Below are 13,698 nucleotides of genomic sequence, written 5' to 3' on the forward strand. Positions count from 1 at the left end.
CTTCAGCACTAAAAGGGTCAATCAGAAATATGATTTGAGGTCTTTTCTGCTGCAAATCTTGGAATCTTTCCTCAAAACTGTCCTTAAGATCTTTAATCATGCTCGCATATCTAGTTGTGCTCCGTTTTAGGGGTTCTGCTGCATCTTTTTTTGATCTGACTTGAAGTTGTGACATTGAGGGAAAGTGTGTCAGCTCTCCCTCAAGCATTTGTCTGTGAAACAACTGCAGTTTGTTCATGAACGCAAATACGCCTTGCACTAGATCAGACAGCAACTGGAATTTTCCTTGTAAGTCCACGTTTAGTTTATCCAAATGTAGCAGCATGTCTGCAAGAAATGCCAAGTCTAGAACCCATCCAGGATCTGTAAGCTTGGGGAGTATTCTGTGCTTCTCCTCCATAAACAAATTACTGGTTCCAGCAGCTCGAAAAAACGGGAAATAACTTTACCTCTCGAGAGCCATTGAACTGCACAGGGAAATGGCAAATCAGCAGGGGAGTCGTCTTCATTCAGTTCTTCAATTAGATTTTGAAATTGTCTGTGATTGAGTGCATATGAGAGAATGAATTTCACAATGTGTAAGACAGGTTTCATGACGTGATCAAATTTGAGATTTGTAGATACCAGTTGCTCCCGATGAATAATACAGTGAAATGTCCAAAATTCGTGAAAGCTCGCGTCAGACTTACAAAGCCCTACTAATCCATTCGCAGATCCCCACAGGACAATCCCCCGTACATTGCAATGGCAGTGAGCTTCTGTAAAGGCAAGGGACTTTTCGCAACTATGAACGTCAACACCTCCTTTAGATCTCGTCCATGAGTTCTGTCCTTTAGTGACACGATAGCGAGGAGTTCTTCCGTTACAACACAGTCGTCAGACACAGTGCGGACAAATACCGATAATAAGGTTTATCATGTGCATGGCACGACTCATCCAAAGTGAGGCTCAAATACTCACACTGCTGAAGTTGTGAGTGCAGTTGCGATTCGATGTCACTGTTCAGGTCGGAGATTCTGCTTTCTGTTGTGTGGCGTGAAAGCTGCAGGCCAGAAATTTTCTTCTGTAGATTCTCATTCCCTGGTGACAGGATTGAAATCACACCAGTGAGGCACGTTTTTATAAGCTCTACTTCAGAGTAGGGCTTTTTCACACAGGCTATGTGCCAGGCCATGTATTAGGAGGCTAACGTTACAGTCTGCGATTGGTTGGCAAATCTGGTGAAGAACTGGGCTTCTACATCTGTTTGTTTTTTCAAAGTTTTCAGTTTTAAAGTGTGGAGTTCAGAACCTTGTGGGAATTCTTGATCCATATGTGCACTGCTAGAAGCAAAATGACGCTGCAAGTTTGAAGATTTGAACTGAGAGATACACGTCTGGCCTTACCATTATGTTAATTGAAAAAGTACTTATTCTCCCACTCCTGTTGGAAGCCTCAATTTTCATCTGTGTATTTTATTTCCTGTTTGCACTGGCCTTCCATTGTTAGATGGTGTAAGAGAAATTTTGATTAAAAATGTCCACACCAGCTAGTCACTGTGTGCTTTCTTCAAGGAGACAGCGGTGCTGGCCAGGGGTTGCTGGACCCCTGGCTCTGCCCCACTCCACCCATTTCCCCAAGTCCTCATCCACCCCGCCTCTTCCCACCCCCTCCCCCGAGTGAGCTGTGTCCTTCTGTGCATTGCAAAACAGCTGATCGCAGCAGGCAGGAGGCACAGGAAGGGAGGAGGAGGCGCTGCAGGAGGGAGGGGTGAGGCTGCACACGGCATCCTCATTCCTCCACCCTTACCGCCCCTCATAGCCTTCTGAACACCACGAGACAGCTGATCGCGGTGGGCGGGAGGCGCTAGGGCAAGGAGGAGGAGGCTCTGATCGCAGGGGCCTCCGGCGGGCGGGAGGCGCTGGAGGAGGGAGTGGGGGCTAATAGGGTTGCTGGTGGGTGCTGAGCACCCACCTTTTTTCCCCAGAGTCAGATCCTAGCAGGAGCTACATATTTTCTTCTGAAGAGTTGCATGCGGCTCCGGAGCCACAGGTTGGCCACCCCTGATCTAATCATTGATTGCCGGGAATAGTTTTATGAGTGTTGTAAATTTTCCTCTTCCCCTAACTTAATTTTGGATGATGCACTCCTAAATACGTGGCCGTTAAAAGGTTTTTCCAATCAATGAACCAGCTTCTAATCTCATTCATGATTTACATCAGTATGAGTAACTCCCTTGAAATCAATGGAGCTATACTGGTATAAAACTGGTTTAAGTCAGAGGAGAGTTAGGAATAAGGTTTAGAAACATTTGCCCTGCTGAAAATGACAAATGATATGAATTATCCAATCCTATCACAAAGTTACTCTAGAAGTCTGGACCTTACTTGTTTTTGTTTATGCATAGTGCCAATAACAGTTGTCAGACCAGCTGCCAAAGGGAATAGCAACTTCATTTATGAAGGTACAATATTGCCACTAAATTCACTATAGCTATGCACAGTTTTAATAAATATAGTCTTTTTTTTTTTTGTTAAGAAGCTTCCTCCTCAGTGAGGGAAAAATACAACATTTGAAGTATAGGAAAACAAAAGCAATTTGTGGTTGTTTTTATGCTGTCCAAATTGGTGGCAAAACCCTTAGCAAATTTAGCAGGCTGTTTTTGATACCATTACACCTGCAGTTTATCAGGTTTCTGGCAGAATATGTCTCCATAATTGATTCAAAACTGAGATTTCAAAAGTGTTGGTGTTGCAGGATGATACTGGAGTCTGAATTCTCTTCCCAGCTCTGCCAAAAGCTTTATTTGTAAGTGTGATAAATGAAGGCAGGGGGAGCTCCCTTTTATGGACACCCAGCCAGCCAGGAGCTATAAAATCCCTCTTAGTAGCTGTTCTCTAATTGCTCTACTTGTAAAGGGTTAAAAAGTCTCACCGCTATGCATAGGTAAAAGGAAGTGAGTGGGCACCTGGCCAAAAGAGCCAATGGGAAGGCTAGAACTTTTTAAAATTGAAAAGACTCCCCTTTTGTCTGTCTGTCTGTTCTCCCGGGGAGAGATGGACAGGGTAGCAGCCATGCTGTAAGACGCTTGGGCCACGTATGAAAAAATGATCAGTATCATACCTAGAAACTACTCATTTAAAACCTCAGATATGTAAGTAGATCAGGAAATGTCTAGGAAGACGCGATTGGGTTTATCCTTTTTATTTCGTTATGGCTTGTGGATTCCTCTGTGCTAACCCCAGGTGCTTTTGTTTTGCTTGTAACCTTTAAGATGGACCTCAAGAGAGCTATTCTTGGTGCTTAATCCTTGTAGTTGCTCTTTTAAAATCTAGCATAGCCTGAGTTCCCAGATGTAGTTTCTTTTTTTTATTAATAAAATTTACAATTTTTAAGAACAGAATTGGATTTTTGTGTCTTAAGGGGTTTATGCACATGTTGTTTAATTAGCTGGTGGCAACAGCTAATTTCCTTTTTTTTTTTTCATTCTCAGCTCTTCCCTGGAGGGAGGGTGAAAGGGCTTGAGGGTACCCTACTGGAAGGAATTCCCAAGTGCACCTTTCTGGGCTCTCAAAGGGGTTCTACACTTGGGTGGTAGCAGCATCTACCAATCCAAGATCAGAGAAAAGCTGTAACCTTGGGAGTTTAATACAAGCCTGGAGTGGCCAGCATTAATTTTTAGAATTCTTGCGGGCCACCACCTTCTGCACTTGAAGTGCCAGAGTGGGGAATTAGCTTTGACAGTAAGTCACTTATCCTCTCTACTAGTAGTACTACTACATGCCAGAAGAAAACAATGAAATATCTAATATGGTTTTGAGTACTATATTTAATATGACTATCTGGGACAGACCCAATTTTTCATATGATATCTTGGTGTGCCAGGGACTTCTTTCAGGAAACATGAAATGTCCCAGGTTTTCATTTAATCTAATTTTTAATAACTACAAAATGTAATTCAAGACATACTGCTATATCAAGTAGAATTTGCTCTGTATTCACAAGGAACAGGTTGTTCAGTGGGACAATGTTCAGTGTGGTGAACAGCATTGGGAGTGAAGAGAAAAATGGAATGAGTATACATGCTGTCCAAGTTGTTCTTTTGCTCAGAGTAATGTCAGTTGCACTTGTTCCGGGGTTCAAGACAAACTCATTAAATCAGTAAATTACTGGAAAAAATTTAACCGCTCCAAGAACTGTCACAGCAGTAGCATCAGCACATTTTTTAAAATAAGTATACATTTTATCTTGAATATGAATGTCAGTACAAAAGTATCCCTTTTTTATTTAGAAAATATTGTAATTCTAACTATATTATCAGTCACCATAACCAGATATTGCCAATGATATTAGCCCACCAGTATTCCCACATTCACCAGACTAGTCATTCCAATATTTCCATCTTTAACTGTCTCTTTCTTAGTTTTCTAGTTAGTATCTGACTAGTTTTAATGTTGCTGTAAAACAAACAAAAACTTCCTTTGCATACACTACCAAAATTGCCCCAAGGAACTGTCCACTAGAGAGTAAATATTAGCAGACACTGACAATGGAAATTAGGAAATCACTATTACTGCTATTTGCTATGAATTCTCTTCTGGAATATTTTTTGCTTTAATATTTACTACAATGTGGTTATGATGACTCACATCTGTAATGCAGAATGGGGGTCTTTTAACAGCTGGTTCTCATTTTTTCAAGGTTTATTTTCCTGTACATATATTGAATTTGGATGGTGACTCATAGATAATACTTTCTTGTTATTGATATATTAGGTATCTACTTAAGCAGCATTTAAATATATATATTTATTATTTTTACAAACATTCATGCTGGCTTGTAAATAGGATTCAGCTTTTTGTTATTTGTTATTTTTTGTTTCAGTGCTGGATAATTGCTAAATTCTTACATTTATTTTCAGTTTTGCCAATTAACCTTAGTAGTTAGTATAAATGTGTTTGTATTGGTTCTACTAAGTCATTACCAATTACTTTGGAACATTGAACATCTAACTGTGCTTGCTCTGGGGTACTAGCAATGAAACAGTAATTAACAGAGGTAGTTGCTGCTTTCCCTTGAAAACTAAAGTATATGATTATACTCCTTGGATAAACTAATAGACTTACATCAGTTCAATGTACTTAATAGAATCCTTGATACCAGGAAGACACCTTAGAGTCCTTAATATGACCTTTTCCTGTTACTTCAAAATTACAGACAATGAAAATAAATCAAATTGAAGCTCATTAGATGTAATAAAAATAGTAATGGATCAAATCTCCTTAGAATCAAAGATTAATCTTAAATTATAATAAGTTTCTAATGAATGATAATTATAATTCCTCCATGGATCATTAAGTCTTTGCAGACTTTGATTAAGCCTCAGCACTCTTGTGAGATAGACATGTTTTTATCCTCATTTTACAGATGGGAAAACTGAGATAAGGAGAGTTTAATTTTCCAAACTTGAGTGCTTAGTATGGTTGGGGCCCAGATCCTCGACGTTATTTTCCACAATGGAAATAAGGAGCCTAAATTCCTTTGAGGATCTGGGCCAGGGAGCTGCAAGGATCAGGCACCTCCAGATTAGGTTTCTTGTTCCCTGCAGTAACCATTAGATAAATTGAGCCAAATTCATCCAGGGATCATCCTTAATTCATCCCTGGTATACTTCCACTGGTTTTTGTGGGCTTACACCAGAGATGAATTTAACTCACTAAGTGAGTTTTGTTAAACAAAAATCTTGACTAAATCATACTAATTTCATTCTGCCCCATTAAAAGTTCAACATTGCTAAAATAAGATTTATCTTATCTTTAATTGCATTTTGTATCTATAGTTTAACTACAGTAATTACTGTAGTTACTTATTGAGAGTGCAATAAATAACACGTCTGATCATGCATTTTTATTTGGTTATATTGTCCATCATTTTCAAGCCTGGGAGCCTGAAGTTTGATTCTTAAATCCATATTTAAACTGCTAAACAAAGTGGCCTGATTTTCAGAAGTGTTGCCCACTCACTGCTCTTAGGAAACTCACATAACTGTACTCAGCAATCCTCTATATGTTATATGACGCTCTTGTAACATCCGTGACATACATTTAGTCATTTGCTTGTCTGCTTACATGCTGTTGTTTTTCTACTGGTAATTCTTTGTTTTATTTGCCTATGGGATGTTTCTCTTTCAACCTTACTAATAAGGGGTCAAATCCTGACAGCTGTGTAAAGTCTATTTATTCAACTTTGCACATGGGTATTAAGAAGTGTCAAGGGGAATATTTCCACAACCAGTTCAGGTCTCCAGCAAAACTTCTCTGTGAATTCAGAGCTTCTATTAGGGCTGCAGTAACATCCGCAACATTTGTGGCCCCTGACACGGTGGTGTTTTGGTCAAAAGAATCTATCACAGGTCTATTCCTCTACAGCTCCCTCAATCTGGCTCCATCTTCAAAAAGCCCCTGCATGGTGGTGTTGTGAGACCTACTACTGTGAAACCACTGTGCTGTGGTCATAAATGGAGCAGAATCCTCTTGTGGCCTAGGACACTCACCCTATGCAGTTGAACTTCACCAGTTTTTCTGCCTCTGATGCCTTCCACAACCTTTCTGTTGACTGCAGGGTTTAACTTACATGGTATAAATGGGAATTTGGGATGTCTGCTTCTATGGATTATGACTTGTCTTAATGTCAAATGGAACTATTCACGCCAAAATGACAATGACAGTGATATGCACCCTTTTATTGTTATGTAAACATGAAGTGTGCAGTTTTATATTTTTAATGGTTAGGAAATACAATTTTTTTTTAAATAATGATAATTACCAAAATTACTACAGGTAATACATGTATATTAATGAATACTGATTTGATTAAATTGTTTTGTGTGCAGAACGGAATATTTTCATATAAACCAAAACCAGAATTACTTAATACTTACTTCCTTTCTATTCAGCATGCCTCATGAGCATGTTTAGCCATTCTGTCAGAACTCAATATTTTCTTTTATATGTGATCTCTCTGTAAAGAATTCTACTACTATGGTCTATAAATTCAAGGTCATAAAAATGTAATCTTCCCTGTTATTATGCTTCCCTTGTCATGAGGGAGGTAGGATCTGCAAGCTAGAATAGATATAGAAAAGATTTAGAAATTACCCTATAATAGTTTAGGAGCATGAAAACTCATGTTAATTCAGTTTTAAATGAGCCTCATTGGAAGGATTTTATTGTGGTTACAGCATTGGACTGGGACTGTATTCAATTCCTAGCTCTGACAGAGACTTCCTGTGTGACTTTGGGCAAGTCACCTCATCTCCCATCCCGATTTCACAGATGATAATAGTTCCCTGCTTCACAGAGGTGGTGTGAAGATAAATTCATTAATGTTTGTGGGGTGCTCAGATACTACTGGGACAGGAAACATATAAATAGAGAAATAGATACAAATATATGCATATGACTATAATATATTGCATGCACATTTCCATGGATTACTTGGTAAGCAATGGACCAAATTCTACTCTCCATCACCTACTTTCAACCCCAGAATTTGTCCTTCTTTCTGTGGTAAGGTCACATTGTATTGGAAGAAACTTAGTATCCTTCAGCAACCTCAGCGGAACTTATACAGCATCGGGGACCTGCTTATGTTCTGGGGTACTCCCCTATCCAGATCCTTCCAGTGTCAGAGCCCAGCCACCTCATCCCTTCCTCTCACAAGTAGGGCCAGAGAATGATTGCAAGCTACCGAAGAAGAGCTTCTATATGCATACAACTACTTTCACATATTTCAGTCACTTCCATCTTAAAAAAAACCTACCCTTGACTCCACTTGCCTCTCCAAGATTGAGTATGCTGTTTACAATCACTGTCTGGAGTTCTGCTGCTCCCATTCTTTCTTTGGCCTCTTTAATCTGGCTTTAATCCCTTGCACTCAACTGAATCTGCTCTTGCCAAAGTCTCTAATGAGCTCTTAACAAAATCTCAGAACCAGTACTCCATCCTCATCCTCCTTGACCTATCTACCACCTTCTACACAGTTGACCATGCTCCTGTTCTTGAAATCTTCTCTTCCCTTGGCTTCTGTGGCTCTGTCTTCTGCTGGTTCTCCTCTTACCTCTCTAATCACTCCTTCAATGTGGCCTTTGGAGGTTTCGCCTCACCCCCCAACTGTGGGGGCTTTCACAGGGCTCTGTCCTTCATTTCCATCTTTTCTCCCTCTACGTCTTCTCTCTGGGTAATCTCACCCACTAACAGAAAGTCAAGTACCATTTCTATGTGATTCTTCACAGATCTACCTCTCTACTCTATACCTGTCTCCTCTTATCCAAACTAAAATCTCAGCCTGTCTCTCTGACATTTCCTCATGGATGTTTAGACGTCAGCTGAAACAGAGCTCTTAATCTTTCCCTCAAAACCTCACCTCTACCTCCTTTCTTGATCACTGTGAACAACATGACCATCCTGCTTGTCACTGAGGCCCATAACCTGGGTACCATTTTCAACTCAGCCCTCTCTCTGTAGGACCTCATATCCAGGCAATGTTAAAATCTTGCATAATCCTTCCACATAATGTATCTAAGATACAGCCTTTCTTATCCATCCATACAGCTAAAACCCTTGTTCAGACTCTTACCATCTCATGTTTCAGTTGCTGCAACGTTCTCCTCTCTGGGCTTGACAAATGCAATCTAACTCCACTCATATCCATTTAGAATGCTGCTGCAAAGATTATATTCCTAGCTTGTCACTTTGACCATGTCACCCCTCTTTTTGCATCCCTCCACTGCCTTCCCCTCCTCTTTCACATCAAACATAAGCTTCTTGTCTTCACTTTCAAGGCCCTTCACCGCCTTTACCTATTTTACCTATCCTCTTTCATTCAGTATCGAAAGATTGACTCCCATCTCTGATCAGTCCATGATGCCAGCATCCCTCACCCACTTGTTAAGTTTTTAAACAAGCACCTTCATACTTTCTCCCATGCTGCTGCTTGTAAGCATCCACAAAACTATCTCATCTTCCTTCAGATCCCTCCTTAAAACTTTCTTTTGGTGTGATGCCTACAAAAAACAGACATTGGTAGGCTGCTGGTGTGCTGAGACCACAGCCTATCATGCTAACCAATATTATCTCATTGTTTCCCTGTACTTACCCATCTCTCTGTAGCCATCTCTCGTCTCTTATCTTATACTTTGATTGCAAGCTCTTTGGGGCAGAGACACATGATGATAAAAGCATGATCACATAAGAGCATGAGAATAAAGAATAAAATAATAATAACTAATCAATCTGTGCTGTTTTATAGATTTGGGCAGAAAAATGTGACAACTGAAGACAACTAAAACCTAATTCTGAGAGGTGCGGGCTCCCATTACCTATAAAAGAAGTTATGGATGCTCATTATCTCTTCATATCAGGTCTTTGGTGAGTTAAAGGAAAATTAGCAGTCAGTAACTGTCTGATCCTACAACCACTGAAGTAAAAAACTAGTCAGTCCTACGAACAATCATACCATACTATGTAGGACACAACTGCTACAATGAGCCAATTGTAAATGAGAGACAGAGGAAGACAACTAACAATGAAAGAGTTTTGAATAATGTCATAACATGAACTCCTTATCTGAACTTTCTGTATTCCTGACAGTTCTTGTGAATCAAGTGAAAAATGATGCAATGGAGGAATTGGTCTGAACACTTGAAAAAAACTATTGAAAGAGGCCTAAGTTCAGAACACTATGGTGTTGTGGTTAAATGTAAAACCATATTAAACATTTTTGGAAGGGTTATATTCTCCCATGAATTACTGCAACTGTGCCAATGTGAATATGAAGAGGAACAGATTTTCTTCTTCATTAGATTTTGTTCCTTATAGCCTGGAAAAAGAAGTTAGATAAGCTCTGTGCAATATATATATTATATATATAGCCTCTTTTTAATTTTGATTGTCATAGGGGGAAAAAACTTGACAAGTTTAACCTAATTCAGGGTTAAGTCAGGTTCCTTTGTCTTTGTCCTGCTTGCTACCACTGGTTGCTTTTTGTATCTGGACACCAAGCACAACTAATTCCTCTGTTTAAAGCAAAGCGCCACCCTGCCTTCTGGGCAAAAAAAGTAGGTGTTATAAGCAGTGACATTAAAGGAGTAACAGCAATTCCTTCTTTAGCATAAGTATAAAGACCACTTACTAGCATGGGTCTGAATTGTTACGAAGTGCTGTTTTTGTTAGTGTTGAAGGGATTTACGTTTGTACATCTTAATGTTCTGTAGGCTTTTTGCAACAGGTTACAATTTTTGTATCTTGCAGTCTGAGGTACAGTAGAGCAGTACAGTGAATATAAACAGGAACACCTATACGGCTAACAAATAAGCCTTTTTTGTGTTTCTCCATATTGTTGATACATTTTTTTAAATTTCTCTAAAAGGAGATGCTTTAGCTTATCACAGCCAAGTAAATTAATATTTTAAGGCATCTTCCCCACTACACTGGTAGAGAGAGAGATATATTTTTAAATAAAGCTGTCTAGAATTGAAAGACATGGTTGCTAGGTAGCCACTGTCATGATAGCTGAAAGTACCAATGAGGCATACAAAGGTGTCTCTCTCATAATAGAAGAGATCCATTTTTCATTCTCCTTGAAAATGAGTCTTTTATAGACAGATGACAAGATCACAAACTCAGTAGGAATAAGTCTGCAGAACAAATACACTGGGTTTTAATACTTCTCTTAAGAGGCAGAAGACTTTGAAGAGGTTTTTTTGGAAGTGGTTTGGATGATGGAGGGATGACTGTTTCCACTTTAGTTATGGAGGAAAAAAGTTTTCAGCAAAAATGGGTGGCATACAAATTTTGTTCATCGATTGTAAGGTTTGACAGATCTGCAGTACTAACCAACAAAGCAAGAATAAAATATGAAAATGCAAATTGGATTACTCTTGCTTAAATACATATGGAACTGATGTCTGCTCTGTGGCCCAGTGGCCATTTATGGCTAGGGCAGTGGTTCCCAAACTGTAACAACCTGTGAACCCCTTTCACTAAAATGTCAAGTCTTATGCATCCCCTCCTAAAAATGAATATTTCCAGGGATTTTCTCATTTACCTGAGTATAAATTATAAAAGCAGTGATCTTGGAAATATAACATTTGTTTTTATGACATGCTTATTACACACTATTTATTACTAATTATGATTTATCATGGCAGTATTTTTATTACATTATGAAAATGGCAACACTCTCTTTCAAGATCTCACTTTCGTAGCTTGTATCACTTTGAATAAGCCTGTTATAAGACAAGGCTCCTATGTTTCATCAAGGAGTATCAAATGTGAAACAGCATGAAGGTATTTAAGAAGCCAACTCAAAGAGTTCCTCCTACACAAGCATTCAGGTCTTGAGCAGTCCAGGCAAACAACACACATTACAACAAAGCTTAAGCTTGTTCTTCATAATAATTTTAAAAAGAATAATAGCTGCCTATTTAATTTTAAAAACAGCAAAAAATATCCATCTCCCTTTCCATTTCTGATAAGGAGTCTTGAAGTTTAAATCTCCTCAATGTGATAGATATGCTTGCTTTGATCTGCTTAGCTCTTGGAAGTTCAGGGGCTCCGAGCTGCTGGCCCCGTGTTGCCCAGGGTTCCTAGGGACACCCCTGTCCGCCATTAGGGAATTTTTTTCCCCGAGAACCCCCTGTAACATTTCGCGAACTCCCAGGGGTTTGCGAACCCCAGTTTGGTAACCACTGGGCTAGGGTGGCAGCAGTAACATGGCAAGATGGGAGCAACCATGAGGCAAAGAGGAAGTGGTGCAGACTGCACCGGGAGCTGGCGAGCCAGGCCTGGACAGACTGTGACTGGCAGACATTGCTACCAGATTCAGATCTATGTAGCAGTTGTGGGAAGCAGCAGGGGCCATGCAGCTAGAAGACTGAGCAGAGCAAAGCAGGAAGGGAACTCTTGGGAACACAGAGCCAGTGGCCAGAGGTAGAGGCTATAGGGCCTAGAAGCTCAAGCACTTTTAGTGCTTGTCTCTGAGGCTAGGTCTACACTACCCGCCTGAATCGGCGGGTAGAAATCGACCTCTTGGGGATCGAATTATCGCGTCTCGTCGGGACGCGACAATCGATCCCCGAATCGACGCTCTTACTCCACCAGCGGAGGTGGGAGTAAGCGCCGTCGACGGGAAGCCGCGGAAGTTGATTTTGCCACCGTCCTTACAGCGGGGTACGTCGGCTGTGATACGTCGAATTCAGCTACGCTATTCGCGTAGCTGAATTTGCGTATCTTAAATCGACCCCCCCCTGTAGTGAAGACCTGCCCTCTTGAGTCACAGTGCACTTAGTGCACTGCTGAATAGCTGAAGAGGTTTGGTGTGCATCAGCACTGCAGCAGTTTATAGTTACATAATTTTTAAAATACCTGTCTCTTAAAGGTATTTTTTGGGAGGCTCAGTAATGACCAACTCCATGATAGTTAACTATTCACAAATTCAGAAGCCTTGAAGTCAAATCCTGCTGACCAGACTATCTTAATTTTTCTGTTTAGCAAATATTGAATGGGATTTGTTAAAACAATTACAATGTTTGGACTTTTTTTAAGTGCAAGATTTTATGACCACTAATGCCATTTATAATTAGGAGAATTTAGGTAATGACAATGATATTAATATCTCATGCTTCTTGGTATAAACTGGTTGTATCTGAAGTCTGGAAGGAATTGTTTTCTGATGTGCAGCATTATATGTATTATACTCAGGGCCGGCTCTGGCTTTTTTGCCGCCCCAGGCAAAAAAGCCTCCGGCCGCCCCCCCCCCCCCCCCGGGGGGGGGGGGGGGGAGCCAGAGCCCCGGGGGGGGGGGGGCGAGCCCCGGCGGGGGCGCCGCTCCCCCCCCGGCGGCCAGAGCGCAGGGGGCAGGGGGGGAGGGTGGCCGGAGCCCTGGGAGGAGGGCGGTGAGCCCTGGCCGGGGCTCCGCTCTCCCCCCGGCGGCCAGAGCGCAGGGGGCAGGGCGGCGAGAGGGCGGCGAGCCCCGGCCGGGGCTCGCCGCTCTCCCCCCGGCAGCCGGGGGGAGGGCACCAGGGGGGAGGGCGGCCAGAGCGCCGGGGGGAGGGCGGTGAGCCCGGCCGTGGCCCCGCTCTCCCCAGCGGCCGGAGCGCCGCGCCGCCCCCCTCCAGGTGCCGCCCCAAGCACCAGCTTGGTGGGCTGGTGCCTGGAGCCGGCCCTGATTATACTGGGTTTTCCTACCTTTTCCTGAAGCAGCAGGCAATTGCTGGAAGCAGAGCACCAAAGAGCATGTGAGTTCCACAGCTGATATAGTTATACGCCCTACCTCAGAAATTTTAGCTTGCATTTCAGATAAACAAATCAACATGTTGGTTCTGATTTCAGAGGCTGACTGGAGAAATCTGAGGCCAACTTTTCAGAAGGAGAGGCCCAAGGTCAATTTAGCCACCTGACTAGCTGTTTGTATGCAAACATCATATTTGTAATGCAACTCTGTAAGCAGATCTTGGCTTTTTCTTTTTTTCAGATTTGGCATTTGATGATGAAAGTTCAATTAGGCTGCATTAAGTGCCTTACAAGTAAATAAGAGACGAAGAGCTCTGTGTAGCTCGAAAACTTCTCACCCACAGAAGTTGTTCCAGTGAAACACCTTGTCTCTCTTACAAGTAAGTAAGAAGGAGTTAAAAGGTAGGTGAAATTTAAGGGGGGGGGG

The sequence above is a fragment of the Terrapene carolina genome, unplaced genomic scaffold, assembly GCF_002925995.2.
Source record: "Terrapene carolina triunguis isolate 2854851 unplaced genomic scaffold, T_m_triunguis-2.0 Scaffold66, whole genome shotgun sequence".
Classification (NCBI taxonomy): Eukaryota; Metazoa; Chordata; order Testudines; family Emydidae; genus Terrapene; species Terrapene triunguis.